This window comes from Platalea leucorodia (assembly GCF_965183815.1).
Source record: "Platalea leucorodia genome assembly, chromosome: 21".
NCBI classification, from domain to species: domain Eukaryota; kingdom Metazoa; phylum Chordata; class Aves; order Pelecaniformes; family Threskiornithidae; genus Platalea; species Platalea leucorodia.
In genome coordinates this window covers 4985057-4997239 of record NC_138843.1, presented here as the reverse complement: position 1 = coordinate 4997239, position 12183 = coordinate 4985057, and positions in this window count along the sequence as shown.

The following is a 12183-nucleotide window of genomic DNA, read 5'->3' as shown; positions in this document are numbered from 1 at the left end:
TCCAGAATACAAAGCAGCAGTGGAAAGCATCAGTAACAAGGTAAGGAGCTGCAGCTCAAATACCGTCATGTCTGCACTGGTCAATTTTTGCAGCAACTGCCATAGATTTATTTTTTAATTAAAAAAAATTCAATATTTGGAACAAAAATTTCTAGAATCTAAAAGATGAGATTGACCTTTGAATCACTTTTGATTTTGTTATGTTACATGTGGTCTTAAGAAATTATCTCCAGCCAAAGACATGCACTACAAAATGCAAGATGTTTAGGTCATCTGTTAAATGCACACTCACTCAGCATTTCAGTCCCATCTCTAGAAGAGACGCCAGCTCAGAGGACTGCACGTACATAATTCATTGCTGAGAATCCAACACATTCTCTTCAGCACCAATCCACCAACATATCAACCCAATAAAGCCCTAATTAGGTCGGTTCTGCTTTTTAGATGAAGCCATAACATTCCATACTTTGAGTTCCGAGTCCGCACTGTGTGTGAAATGTGGATCAAGATGACAGCTGTCAGTCAGCAGATTGTGCTGTTTAACACTGGCAGCTTGCTCAGATAAGACAGAAAGGCTTGCCAAGCTGGAAGTGAGACTCCATCACCAGAAGGCATATTCTGAAGTAAAAAACAACTCCCATGAAATCCAACTAGCCAAAAAAAAAAAATCTGGTGTTTCTCCAAAGTTAGAGGCCCTTCTGCTGCCCTAAAGCATCTACCATGAGGCCCAGAACTCATTAATATTTAACATGACATTTTTATTTCAGATGAATCAACTATACCGTCAGAGCAACCTGCGAGACCAGTTCCTGAACTGCAGTATCACAAGGCTGAGGTCTGTGATACAATCTGATTTTGTTTGAAAGGTTGCCACACCCTGGCACCATTCCCCAGTGGCCCAGTGCCATTGTCCTCTGCAGAATTCCTCCCCTCCATTCTCATGTTGGAAATGATTTGGTTCATGCCCTTAGAAGTCATTTCCAGGCTTCCCAGAATTCATCAGTTTGAATATTTCCTGACTTGGTATGGACTGACATTTTTCTACGTCTCAGTCAGGATTTCTGTGAGGCACTCTTAGGTCTCTGAATATCCCATTAATTACTAATTACCATCAGCAATGTTACTTCTTAATGAGGACCAAATGGTGACCCTGCAACCTCTGCCCTCCTCCTCCTCCTCACCTGGACTCCACTAGGTTTTAAAAGCGGGCTTTAGGCATAGCTGTAGTGTCCTACTCTAGATGGGAAGAGACTTGGACAAGGGACCCTCGCACAGGGTAAAAGCTTTTAAAAGAAAGTGCTGATCCTTCATTGTATGCATGCATTATAACCTAAGTTTGCACAGAGAAGAGGTAGTGGTATTGCATTTGCTGTGCCTGGCCAAAGGAAAAGCCGAAAGCAGCCTGTTCCACATCTCTCAATAGCACCACATTAGCTTAAAACACTTAACACTCAGAATAGCAGGAACCCTTCAGAAAACCCTTTTCCACATGAAGAAGTTTTATGATCATCACCCTATTTATCTCGGAACCTCTGTTTCTCATCTACAGGACTGGATCCATAGTGGTCGACTGCAAGTGCTTCTTCCAGCCAGAGCCCAGCATCAACAGGGCTGTGGTTGAAAGGGCTTTTCAGGATGGAACTTCAAATGCAACCGGACTATGGCTGGGAAGCAGTTACCAGCTGCAAGGATTCTCAGTAGACAGTACGTAGAGCTCAGATCACAGCTGCCCAGTTTCCACCCAGATCAACCCACTTTGCCATGGCATACTCAAAATTTCCCAATTTCTGGTCTATCAGAGGGTGTGTGTGGGGGTGTGTGGAAATATATCTAAGTTATCAAGTTGAATCACTGAACTCGGGTCAGAGTTGGGCCAGTCCTTTGCTACATTCAGTCTGGCTCAGTGTAGCCCTTTAGTCCTCAATGGCTTAAGGTGTTACTCAGTGTTTAATAAGAAAATGAAGTGGTAGCTACTCACCATAACTTCAAGCATTTAGATATAAACAGACTTCTAGTTTTTTTCAAATGTACAACTTCCCAAAGAAATGAGTGGCCTAGTACATTGCTGAAGGACTGATTCAAAGGGTAGACTGGGAATTTGCTGTCAGACCCAAATGCAACTCAAGTTCTGTTAATCTATTAAGACTTCTTCAAGTTTTCCCAGCTAAAAGTCTGCAGATGAATGCTGCTTGGTAAAAGAGCCTCTGTTTCTCTCTGCTAGAATTTATATTGACTTTTCCTCTCTATTTCCAGGCTTGGAACTAGCAATTGAGGCAGCAACTTACAAAACACCCCTCAAGTCTGGGAAAGAAAGCTTCAGATTAAACTTCAGAATCTCCAACCTTCCCTACTCCCCAGAACTGCAGGACTCCAGGTCACAGATGTACCAACTGAACAAAGAGAAAATTGAGAAAGAGGTAAAACTAACAGCAATATCTTGATTTCCCTGTCCAAATTAAAGATGTATTAAATTTACTCAATTTTCCTCAACTGTTTTGTTTTTTCCCCATCAGCTTGACATATTCAGAGCTAGCAGCCTGAAGGACCACTTTGCTGGTTGTACTGTTGAGAGCTTTGGGTATGTCCTGCTTTGGAAGTGTTTTTTTTCTCTTGAGCCCCAACAGAGCACTTAGCAGAAAAGGCATTCAGAGCCACAGCATGGTGTTTATGCCTCATTGCCAACCTTCGTGCTCTGGATGACACATAGGACACACCTTCATTCACTCGCAGTCAGTTTTGCCTTTACCACAAAAGGTTTCTGTCCAAATGAGAGGTGGTTTTGTTTCCATCCTAGCGAAGCTATTTTCATGCATAAACAATACCAGAGTAAAACAAATACATTCATTCTCTCATTTAGCTTATTCAAATAAGTGAGAACTCCACTGAAACACATGACCAAAACGATCATGAGAGCTGATCAGCCTGAGAATAGAATCTACTTCTATGTCTCTTCTCCAACACCCCTTTAGAGGAACAAAAAAAGCTGAGCTGATTTACCCCTTAGAATTGCCTTGCCTGGGATTGAGTCAGTGGGTGGATTTCACAAGGCTGCATGAGTTCCTGTCTCATCTAGCATAAACTGCAAAAACTGATCCCATGCTAATAAAACATTGCTTAGACATCTGCAAACCTGAGCCTGATTCTGAACCCTTCTCCCTGCCTCTAACTCAGCTCTACTTTTTCCTCTTGTCCCTTAATGACGACTCTGGCTCTCCTCCTCCAGGCCTGTCCGTGGGAAAGCTTACACAAGCGTTGCCTCCGTCTGCAAATTCACACTGGACCCCTTCTCACGGACTTTACAGAAGGAAAAGGTGTACGAGGAGCTGAAACGCCTGACACACGGGTTCACCAAGCTGGGCCCCAGCTACGAGCTGGACGATCGGAGTCTGACTGTTGAAGGTGAGAGCTCCTGAGATGACTTTGTGGGCACGTTTATTAGTTTTGTTTTAATTACCTCTAGAGCACTCTCTCACCTGTCCCACCCTTTATTTCCAGGTTACTCTCCACTCTCCACAGATGAACAGGAGTCTGAAAGATCTGGTAAGTGCTTTTTAGGCGGGATTCACCCTACAGCCACTGAATACTTGAACTACAGCAAATTAGCATCACATACCTTGAAACAGAGACTAGACCTGTGCCAGAGCCCAGAAATCTAGGACTCTCAGGAGTCCGGCAGCAAACAGCAGGTGCCATCAGAGCCAGCCAGCCTGAGGAAAATGGAAGCGAAGGACGAGCAAAAGCAATGCAATTTGGGAAGCTGCTGTGGAGCTCTAGCACCAATAAATTCTGATAACTGCAGTATTTACAAAAAATCCAGGTATGGTGTTGTGAGCATAGCCACAAAACCAGAACTGACAGTAAACAGGAGAAAAAAAATACTCTGAACTGTTGCTTTTCCATGCACCAAAACATGCTGGCAAAAGTAACAACAGCTTTTGCTGACACCCTTAGCCCTGTCCCCTTCCCCGAGTCCAGCCAGCAGCTAAGAGAGAACTTTGTCTCTCTGAACATCCCTGAAACCATTTGAGGGCTCTGACACTGAGGCGGCATTAAAGATCCCGAGACCCTCACTCCATTTTACCAAAGTTTCTGTACATCGCACCCATCTTCACATTGCTGGGACATATTTGCCCTGCAGCCAGGGAAGGCCAGATGCTGCCTTTCAGCAATTTTGCCTCACCTGTGCTCTGTACAGTACTTTTGAACTTTTCCAGGGCAAGATCTCCTTCTCTGTCCCATGGACAGGAATCCAAAAAAGTGACATGCCCTTATTTTGCCTTTGCAGAGCTTCAGTTCTGGGCAATTATCCTCATCTGCATTTTCACCCTGCTTGGCTTCATTCTCCTCATCTTGTTATGCTTCCTGGTAAGTGGCCCCTTTGCTGTCCTACCTCTAACCTGAGTACGGCAGGGCCCAGCCGTCTGGGGAGTTGCAGGAGGGACATTCAGACACATCCACAAGAAACCCGATGGAAGTAGTACCTGACATGCATGGTAACAGCAAATAGCATGCCAAATCCTCTTTCAGTTACTGCCAACTCTTTCAAGGACTTGTGCACAGGAAGATGGGGAAGGGTATTTATAGTCAGCTAAGGAGGTTTCTAGGAAAGGAAGCAGTGGATCACGAATGAGATAGAGACCTTTGCAGAGAGACAAATATAAAACCAAAGGTAAGGCAAACACCAAGGTGACAAGCAGGTTGAATTAGGGGATTTCCCACAGCATTTCTTAAACCTCTACTCTGGTCTCTGGTGCTGATTTAATAGAGGACAGCATCTTAATAGCACTGTTTCCAAAGCAGCTGTGTTTGCTTTGCACCAGCGAGAAGAGAACAGCTAAATCTAGAGAACATGGATTACTGTCCTTGGAGGTTCAAGAGTAAAAATTACAGTCAGCAAGATTTAGAGGAAAAACCTCAGATTCAAAACTGAGGGCTGTGCTAGTGTCTGCCCATGCAGCTTTAGGCAAGCATCTCATTCACAGAGTCCCTCCATCCCCACCTGACAATGTGGTTCAGGGGCATCTAATTAAGGGCAAAGTGCAGACTTGGGCTTTTTGCCATTAACATTGTTTTTTTCCCCCCAGATCGTCTTTTGCCTAAGAAGAAAGTCGCAACTATACCAGGTTCAACAGGGCATGTATGGGGTGTACTTCCCACATCTGAACACAAGAAAAGTGCATTGACATAACCGATGAAGCCTGTCTTCGCAGGCCTGTTTGTCCATTGATGAAGGAAAAAATGTTTACAAGTACTAGAAAAAAAATGTTTATTTAAAAAATTATGTTTAGCATTCTCTTGTATTGAGGCAAATCTTTGTACTATTACCACAACTATTTTCATACTGTGGGGAAACTGCCAACAATGCAGATGTTGAGGAAAATATTTTTTTAAAGCAGTGGGGTATTTTATATAAATATTACACAACCAACAGAAAGTAAAGACTACCAGGAACTGCAGTTTGCAAGGCTCTTCAGTGTTAATGCCAGTTTTCTGAAAAAGGCTTAGAATTATACTAATTTATAGATTTTTGGGGGGGGGGGGGGGACTAACTGCTATAAACTTGAAAACTTCACCTAGATTTTAGCTTTTTCCCCCAATTTATCTTTTAAAATATAAATGTCAAACTAATTGAAACATTTCATATACTTAAAATGATGTCAAGAGATTGTGTAACGATACATTGTTAAGTCTGAGTGCAATACAGTCACCCTGTGTCTTTTGAGATTGATACTGATTTCAGTTGAATAAATGCCATGTTTATTGCCATGAAACTGTATTTCCTTGTATTTCCTCTGTAGCGACACGTTTCACCTCAAATCAAAATGCTTTTGCCTTACTGAAATCCCTGAGCTTTTGCTCTTCAGTTGTCTTGGGCATCCCATAGGGATGTTACAGAGATCAGGACCTTTCACTGCCCCTCGAGACCACCTGAGCCAGACTTGCCCTGTTGCATGCCTCGGTTTTCTGCAGAGCACAGGATGTGGTGCTGATCTCTAGGTAATTATTCGATACCATCATTAGATGAACTCTCTACTGAAAGTGAAAGCACTAGAATTAGAATTAATGAAACCACCAAGTCATCAATCCTTCCACTGCAGGCAATGTTTCCACACAATCAAACTGGCTTTTTAGTTTCACAGTAAAGCTCCTCAGCGGCAGGTTGGACCAATTCATCCCCCAGGTCAGGTTCCTCAGTGCAGAGTGAAGTTTCCTATGCAGAGGATTAGAAACCGGTTTGCTTGATCAAACAAAGGTTTTCAAACACCCAATATTATGTCAGCAACATCAGATTAAAAGCTTTCACAGCGGCTTGCAAAAGACCTCTGCAGGTTTCCGTGCCACCCAGCGTGCCCCGGCTGCAACAACCATCGCATGACAGAAGCGCTGTGAGCAGAAAGGACTTCCCAGCTTGGGCTTTGATGGCAGGTACTCAAGAAAAGCTGCACAACAGAGCAGGGCTGGTGGGGTCCCCGCTGTTAGAGCGCCAGCTCCTGCCTTGGCAGCCCTGGGCAAACCCTCAGATCTTCAGCCAACTGTCCCTGCTGCGCCTCCGTTTCCTTCATCCTGGTACCCCAGTGCCCTGCTCCCCTCTCACCACGGAGCCCTGTCTCTTACTCTCAAAAACACACAGGTGATGCTAACAGCAGCACAGTGCAGGGTGTGGAGATGTGACAGCCAGAATGTGCTGGGACAGGAAGGTGCTATTTCATGGAGCTGTTTCATAGGGGTTTTGAATTTTCTTTTTTATGCCATGGGCACAGGAGAAGACCTGCCTCTCAGCACCATGAGCCATACCAGCACCACCTCCTCCCCCAGGATCTCCCCATGGGTTTGCTGCAAACAGGAGAGGCCCAGCACACATTGCAGAGCACAAACCAGCAGCCCCCACGCTGGCACCGCTGTCCTCTCCATCCCTGGGGACAAAAGGGAAGGCAGAAAAAACAGTGGCTTCCCAGGGGAGCTCCAGGCAGCACCCGAGTCCCAGGACAGACCTGAGAGCAGCAGAGCAAATTTGTGTCTGCTCAAGAGAAAGGTACACATAGCTGACCTAGTTTAGAAAAACTTTAGATGCGGCACAGCAGCACCCAGCTCTGCTCAACCTGCTTGCAGGGGCTCCGAAGAGCCAAGACAACCACCGCAGGAATACCGTGAGACCCTATATCCTAAGGGGTTGTTGCAAACATGCCTTTCTGCAGGAATAGCTGCAGCCACACATGCTGAGCATCCTTTTCTCCCTGGCAGAGCCACCAGCACTCACTGGCAGACAAGGACATGCCACATACATCCAACCCCACACACGTTTGCCACCATGGGCAGCCCCAGCCTGACACCTCAGGCAGGGGAGTCAAACCCCAGCCCTGCTGGCTGGTCTCCCATACCCAACCCTCAAAACTAAAGAGCCAAAACTAAAGCTGAAACACACTGAGGAAGGGGCAGCAAGGCAGTTGAGAGGGGAAAAGGGGCTGAGAAAGCAGCTTGCAAGGAGAAAGGGCCAAGCTCGAGCATGCTATGGGGATGGCTGGTGCCTGTGAGCCTCCCTGCAGGGCTGCTTTCCAAGAGGAAGGAGCCCTCACATACCACGGTGCCTCTCAGCATCCCCTACACCATGTCGCAATGCACTTCATGTTATGGTTGGACACCCGCCCGCATTTGCTATGGAGCCACTGTTTCCAAACAGGGGCCCCTGGTGAGGCTGCTGGGGTCAGGCCAGCTCAGCAGTGACGCAGGTGGCTCAGCAGGGACTGGGGCTGGGGAAGGGCAGAGCAAGCGAGCAAAGAGGCTCAGCTTGACCTCGGGGATCTGCCCTGGACCCGGTTCCATCAACGCCCACCTGTAGCACCGTCCTCCATGGTTGCTTCCCCCCCCAGCAGAATCTTCAGCCTCCCACTGCCTCTACTCTCCCCTTGCACTGCAGATGCACCGGGGCCATTCCTTGACATTTCTGTCCTTGTCTTCATGTATCTCAACCCAGTTCCCCCGCTGCTACCAGTGTGCAAACTGGTGTCTGGCAGCACCCAGTCACCACTTATCCCAGCACAGGGCTAGGCGGACATACCCAGCACTGCCTTGGTAATTGCTGCTTAGTAAGAGACAGTTTAATGGTCTCCTTTTCAGCTCTTTAAACATCTCGTGCTGTACAGTGGAAACAAGGCTGAACCGCAACAATAAAAGATTCAGCTGCTTCTCATCATTCTCCCCAGCAATTCCTGTTCAATTTGGCTCTTATAGATAGAAAAATGCTCCATCTGCTTTGGAAACAGTCATCAAAAAGCCTTTTGTGCAAGGGCACCACTCAGCAAGGGCACACATTCAGACACCTCTTTAACCTCCTGTTGTCAGCATCGACCCAGCACCATTTCCCAACAGCAGAACTCCATCCTGGCCCACCTTTGATGGAGAGAAGAACCTGAACAACCTGAACTGCCTTGTCCAGAGCAGGATCCAGGCCACCCACCCCACGCACAGACAGCGATAGCGCCTGGCCCCAGCTTTGCTGCTGGGATTTGCAGCTCCATAGGCAAGGACACATCCTTTCTGCTCATCTCCCTCATTGCTTCATCACTAATTGAGTCTTTCTCCTATGCTGCTCCATTGGGGGCCTTAGCCTGGGGCAGCCAGAAGGAAAGCCGCACTGCACCCAACCAGGAATTGCATTTGTAAAGTGGTTGCTTTATCAGGAGCAAAAGCTTTTTGTCAGCACCACAATTGCTGAATTTTCTTTCCCCCCCACCAGCCTGCAAGAAGCAAATACAAATCTCCCTCTGAGCCACTGCTGGGCCTGATGGCTCCTCTTCCCTCTGCACAAGCACGCCTGCTCCTCTCCAGTAAAAAGCACCTAATTTAAGGGCAGCAGGAGAAAGAAAATTAGGAAATTATATTTTTATGCTTCAGCTTGCAGTTTGCCTGATGCATCAGCGAAAGAAGGAGCATTGAGGCAATGCAACATTTCATCAGCTCTTGTGCCTGCAGTGCAGCCCAGTGCCCCCCACTCCGCTGCGGCCTCCCTGGTGCGAAAGCAAGCCGGCTCCATGCTGCAAACCGTCAGACAGCAGCTGCATGGTGTCACCTACACATTATTCAAACAGCCCCAAGGGAAACACAGTTCAATCGCAGCGGCTCAGCAATGTCCGTCTCGAGCAGTGGTCAACACCCATGGGCTGAGGCTGCACGGTGCCAGCTGGCCCATCACAGGCTGTCACCTCTGAAGAGCATTAAGCAGGATTTTACAAGAAGTGATGAGCCCTGCAGGAAACAAGGAGTTGTTTTCCTTGGGTGTGTGTAACCACAGCCACAAAGGAGCAGCTCTGGGCACACTGTACCCGATGAGGGATGCCCCGAAGTGCTGGCTTCTGGCCAAACAGCATTACGAGAAACAACAACAAAAAAAGCCCAAAAGCAAACCATGAAGCCCCCCAGGACACTGGTGGCACAGGTAGGCAGCACCATTTGCTTTTCCACTACACTCCTGCCAAAAAGCGGATGATAAGCATCAAGTGTCATGGCATTAATAATCTTGCTTGGGACACAGAGGCAGAAAATCCCCTGCTGCAGGGGCCAGAGGCGCCTCCCCACTCTTTAACCACCACTTTCCCGTTGATCTTACCAGGTCTGAAGAGCCTCACTGCAGTCCAGGACCTTGACCCCAGCCCTGGGACAGCATCACTAAATCCACGTTTTCATGCAAGACTGAGAGAAAAGTCTGATGTGTTGCACTGCAAACAAAAGCATCCTCTTGTGCAGAGGGTCCTCTCTCTTTGAGGGGCTAGAGAGGAGGTTTTGCAGCAAGCTCCTCCAAAGCCTGCCCCCCAACACTGAGGTTGGGGGGGCCCCCACAGCGCTGCAAAGGTACTCAGCACAGAGAGGGGGAGGTCCCTCCTCACCTTCCTCAAGAGCTTCCAGACGCAGTGGATCCAAAGGGATGAGTATGATGGGGGCCATGCATCATCCACCAGAGATGCTACCGAGGCAACACCCATGCCAGGCCCAGGGAGCAGCTACGCTGTTTTCTTATGGTTACAGACCAGGCAGCAGAAAGCAATAATAAATGATTTTGTGTTAGCAAGTGTCATCTGCTCCCCAGCCTTACACTGTCCCCAGCTGAAAGCTGTTTAGGTAAAAGCCGCAGACTCAGGCTGCATCTGCAGAGATGAAGCCCACAGGTCCTGCTCCTCAGGGATGCACCATCCACCAGAGCACTGCCTCCACAGAGGAACAGGCAGCCCCACCACCAGCCCAGGACAAGGCTCAGAGGTGATGCTGAAGCCCTGCCCTAAGCTACCTGGTCCTTGGGCCCCATCTGTGCTCTGCTGCCTCACTGCCACCCTCGTGGCCCCGGGTGCACATGGTCACTTCCCCATCTCTGTCCCCACAAGCCCTTGTATAACCCCGCATGGCCAAGTTAACAGTACAGATCATGGTGCCCCCTTGTAGGACCAATGCAACAGTGTCAAGGTGACATTGTCACCCATGCCAGGAGCTCACCAAAATGCAGGAATGGATGTCGGGGTCCCACACCAGCCCAGGCTCACCTCTAACAGAGCTGTGCGACGGCTTGGCTAGTACCAGAATTTCATACCATGTTTTGCAACATAGCTGCTCCCTTGGGGCTGCAGCCTGTGTACCCAGCAAAGGTCCTTTGCTCTCCATGCATGACCCCACAGGGCTCCCATCAAGGAATCAGCCCTTGCAGTCACTCCCAAGCACAGAAAGATGGCCACAAACACCTGTACTCATGCAAAAAACAGGTACTCAGAGCAGCCTGCCAAAGGCACGGATCAAACCGCAGGAGAGAAAGCAAAGCAGAAACCCACAACGTCATGACCCCTCTCCCAAACCATACAAAGTATTTTCATACCTGGACTAGAAGGCTGGGAAAGGCACTGCCATGAGCCAGGTACTGCCCAATGGGGAGGAAGGGCACTGACCACCCACCCCAGTACACGCTTCTAGAAAGGAGACCCCTCCCACCCCTCCAGGATTTACAGGGTTGAGGGTTTATCTGCTGCAGCTGCAGCTCCTCCACCACCTTTCACAGCTCTTCAGGACTCGATCACCATCAGCTGCGATCCGCAGCAGGGAACCGGGAGCATCCCCCAGCCCTGGGGCTTGGAGTCAGCTCACAGGTGGGAGAGGCTAAATTCCCCACAGCTGCACTTTGTATCAAGGACAAGATTTCCTCATCTCCTACTGGGTATGGGGGACCTGCACCCACATTTGTCACCCCCTCTCAGTCCTCATTCTTCTCTGTTCAGCCCCAAGATCTCTATATGCCATGAAGACCCCTTATTTAATGCACTCCAGTGGGCAGAGTTAAGGGTACTGCGGCAGGTTTCATCACCGATCTTGAGTGGCAACACGGCGGATTTAATTTCCTTTTAATGCAGCGGAGGTGTCTGCTCCCCACTCCAGCACTGAGAACACGCACGGGCTGGAGCAGTCTCGGTCCCCCCCCTGTGGCTGTTGCCTGTGAACACCAAAACCTGCACACGAGTGATTTGCTCCCTGCAGAGAGGAGCAGGAGCCACAGAAAATATCGCAAACAGTGTCAAGCTCAGCACCAAACCCTCCCTCAGCCAATCCCCGAAAGAAATCTTGCCAAATTTAACAAACTTTTGAGAAACTCCCCCCTGACCTTTTGAAGCTAACACGGGGTTTGGTGGAAGGGATGTGAGAGGGATATGGGATGCTGCAGGGATGCAGGAAGGATGCTACGGGGACACTGCAACGATGCAGAGCGGATGCTGCAGGGATGGTGCAGGAATGTGGGAGGGATGCAGGAGGGATGCCACAGGGATGCTGCAGGGATGCAGGAGGCACCTTGCAGGACACTTTCCCACGGCTCTCTGACAAGCAAAGAGTGTTTGGCTCTCAAATTGACTCAAACTAGCCACTTCATTTCCCCTGAAACTTTCCGGAGAAAACAAGTTCTTATCTCACTAGAAACCCAGGCTGCAGATGCTGGGCTGCCTGGGAGGAACAAGCAGCTCTTGTAAGCCGACAGCGGCACTCCCAGCCTTGGACAACTGCTGGCTGCTGCCTCCCCAGGGATGCACTCGAGGACGGGGCTGCACCTGTGGAGCTGAGCTGCTGGCACCATGTGCCCAGTGCAGCTGCAAACCATGGTCCTGTGTCTTGTGGAGCAAAGAGCTGCAAATTTGCTTCCTGTGAGCGGAAAGGTGAAAC